The sequence below is a fragment of the Gossypium arboreum genome, chromosome 11 (assembly GCF_025698485.1).
Source record: "Gossypium arboreum isolate Shixiya-1 chromosome 11, ASM2569848v2, whole genome shotgun sequence".
NCBI lineage: Eukaryota > Viridiplantae > Streptophyta > Magnoliopsida > Malvales > Malvaceae > Gossypium > Gossypium arboreum.
In genome coordinates, this window is record NC_069080.1 from 129,957,934 (window position 1) to 129,961,902 (window position 3,969).

Consider the following 3,969-nt stretch of genomic DNA (forward strand, 5'->3'; position numbering starts at 1 on the left):
CAACTTGAAACTTTTGACGAGCTCGGGCCCATAACATACATGCCCCATAAGTCTTGACTCCTTTAAATTTGGCATTCATTGTACAACTGATGTGATTCCTTTCCATGGTGGACCAACAGTGCCCCAAAACCTCACGTTTATCCTGGCAATTGTAAATCCTCCTGCACGCGTCTTTGGACCACATTTTTGAATTCCCATAGTAGTCTCAACAAGGTCTTGTTTTGTCTCTTCAGCTAATTCCAATTTTGCAATCTTTCCTTCTTCGAAGGCTATATTTCCTACCACCACTTCACGGGGTAAAAACCATTTTCAACAAATTCAGAAACAAGTCACAATTTCTATCACCTTCAAAATACTGAGATTCCTCTAAACACATATCACACTCAAAAGGAACTCTGAATCTGTAGTATCGTTGCCCATGTCATTGATATCTAAGGATCTATGATAGGCATACAAAAGAATATACAAGGAATAAATGAATTCAAAAATGACTATTTACATGAAATGAAAATCTATAAAGAATGTCAAAGGTCAAAAGAATCAGAATGAAAGAATATTTACTAGGATAAATAATAAAAGTATGTTTTATTGAAAATAAAAATGTCTGAACATGAGCCCACTTCTCAAAAGAAATCTCATTACTCCTAGGCTTTAGAGCAACAAGAGTGTTCTGAATATTACTCCGTAAAATTCCTAAAGATTATAGGAAGTTCTTCTACAGTCCAATTGTTTAAAGAACTTCCCGGTTCGTAAGGGCATTTGCCCTCAGGGTTTCTTTGTTCAGTCCCTTCTTTATGTATGACATTGATGGGATGATTTTCATTTCCAAACACCCCCTTCTCCGGGTAAGCTATCCTTCCTGACACAAAAGTCGGGGATATGTAAGGGAACGTCGTTAATTCCCATTCAACTTCTTTTTCATTTAGTCGTGACCCTCTTCTCTCTCTCTTTTTCTTTTTTTTTTTAATAACTTTAACTAATTAGGGTCTTTTTATAATTTAAATGCATATGATGCAATGTGATGTAATGCAAATGCATGAATGCAAAAAGGTATCGATCTCGACTCAATTTCATTTAGAAAACTTTATTTTGAAGAAGAATATCTTTACATATGAATGGATTACAAATATGCCTTCGTCCTATGGCCCAAATTTTTAACTCAACAAAGCTAACTCTTGACAATGATCTGACTGTAGCTTGTATTTCGTGCTCAATGTATCAGCTTGTACCTTCATGGTCCGTAAATGATCTACTACCATCCTAAATTTGAGCTATAGCTTCACCCATGAGATAATCCCTACATCTATGGACACCTCTTCCAATGTCTGTGAAGCTGTTCTGATTATCTTGAAAGAAAGATTGGTAAACAAGTGGGCATTCCTACTTAACATGCTACCTTAAAATGGTATCCAGCACTTTTAGTGTTTCTTGAGAGCTTTCAGATTCCTGTCTACGCAAAGCATTTTGAAATGCTTACATAGGTATCTTCTCAGCATAGTTAATCTCTACTTTAAAGGTCTTGATATGGTCTTCTTTAATCTTATTCTTTTGTGTCCATTTTGACAGACCATCAGGGCTTGCATTTCCATTGTCTCTGATAAGTGTAACATAGTAAACTCATGCTTGTTGTTTGGTCTTATAATAAATAAGCCTTTTACCATCATAGGCACAATTCTTTCCATCCAACTCACCTTTGTAGGTCCATGCATTCTGTCAATCACTTTCCTTCCAACACTCTTACCATCGACCATCTTCGTATGAAAGAGAAATGTTGTAATGGTGGAAATGTCCATCAGTACTCTTTTTGTTCACCTTGAAATGATTGGTGAGTACATTACCTTCTGCCCTTTAGTTCCTGTAGCATGCCTTACCATAAGGTGTCAAACAATCTTCCTCGTATCCAATTCTGCTTTGATTGGAAACAACCTTAAGACGCACCAGTGGCGGAAGAGGCATGAATTCCAAGACGGCCCATTTTCCCTCCTGCTCTTTCCATTTTAGCTCACTCCCTCTCCCCATGATGTTCATCAACTTCCTCACAAAAGTTGGAATACAGTCAGCCCTTAAGTAAACTTTATCAACTTGAATCATAGGACAATGCCACAAAACTGAATATTCCTCCACCACGGGCATCATATCGGCTTTTACAAACGTAAAGCAACTATATACAAGATTCCAATACTGAGTGAATGCCTGAAACAAATTCTCGTCTATTCCCAAGTCCAGCAAGTACTATAAGTCCCCATGGTTGTTGTAGAACAACTGCTTAGCTTCGCTACCCCATTGAACTCATGCTGATTATCCTGTGTGACGCTGATACGAATGTAGTCTGACAGCTCTAACACATATTCCATGGCTAGACTATTTTCCTTTACTAACTGAGTTTGCTCTGACCATATATAGACATTAGTGTTGCCTTCCACTCTATCAAGAAGTCCGTTATCCATAATAAAACTTCCTAACTTAGAAACTAATCGTGAATCAATACCTTTATAAATGCAAAATGTCATGCAAACAAAAGAAAGGAAATAGTTAGCGTAGAGACGTAAAAATTTTGGTTTCGGGTCGCTAATTGTTTGAAAACTTAAATTTCAATTTTTAAAATAAACGGGGAGTCGCCACCGATCTTTTTTCTAGGTGTGATCGGACACCTATTAGATTTCTTTTTTCTTTAAAAACGAGAAAAAGGCAGAGTTAAGGTCTATATTAAAAGCCAGAGAAAAATTAGGATTCGGGAGTCGGTTACGCGCGAGGAAGGTATTAGCACCCTCACGACGCCCAAAAATTGGTATCTCATAAACACGTGTTGTCTTGATTTTCAAAAATACGAGTTCAATGTAAGATTTAGTCATGATCCGATTAAAAAGACGAGAAATTTTAGTTTATTTCAGTTTTTGAGAAGGGTATATCGCTTTAACACGAGTCAATTGACGTTCACCCAACATAGCGATGAACTCGATGACTTAATGTTAAATCGGTACATTGCCTTGATTATTGAAATTAATTAGCAAAACAAGAATATGATTTTCGAAATAATGCAAAGCAAATTGATATGAAATAAAAATAAATAAATGAAAGAGCTAGGTATATATTGAAACAAATAATCAATGTAACAATAATATTAAAATGATAAAGATATATATGATATTAAACATAACACATGAAATGGAAACAATGAATGTATATACATAATAATGGTATTAAGAGTATATACGTAATATATATACAAATATATAAATTGTAACGGCCTAATTTTCAGTGGTGTCGAAAATGGTGATTTGAGATCACTAAATTCGACAAATAAGATTGAACAAGATAGTAATTTAATATTTATGAGTCAAGTAAGAATTTAGAAGAATTTGTGAAATGGTGAAATTAGTGAATTAAAAGAATTTATTAGGTCAAACGGGTCAAAATGAAGTATCAAGACCTCAAAGTCAAAATTGAGCTATAAATATTTTTATAAATATTTATGAAGTGTCATTGAGTTATTATTAAAGTTTCAGTTAGAAAATTTTAACGCTTGGATGGCTAACTAATTAAAAGGACTAAATTGAAAATAGCACAAAATTTGTTAAATTGTGATTAAATAGCTTAAGTATTTAAAAGATGGATTTAAAGAGCAATTAGACCCAAAGGTTAATGGCTGGACGGTTTGGGTATGAAATAAGCAAGAAAACAATGTGAACAAGGGGCAAAATTGGAAATAGATAAAAGTTAATAATTAAATAATGATGTAATTGAAAATCTAGACATTTCTTCATATTTTCTCAGCCAAAACGCCATAGAAGGTCCGGAGAAAGCTGGTTTTCATATTTTTACATCATGTGAGTTTAATTCTTGCTTTTTCTTGATAATTTTATGTTTTTATGACTTTTACAATTAGGTCCACTTGTAGAATTCATTAGTTTTTGATTTTATGGGTGAAATTGGAAGTTACCCTGGATGGATAAGGAATTTTATGATGAA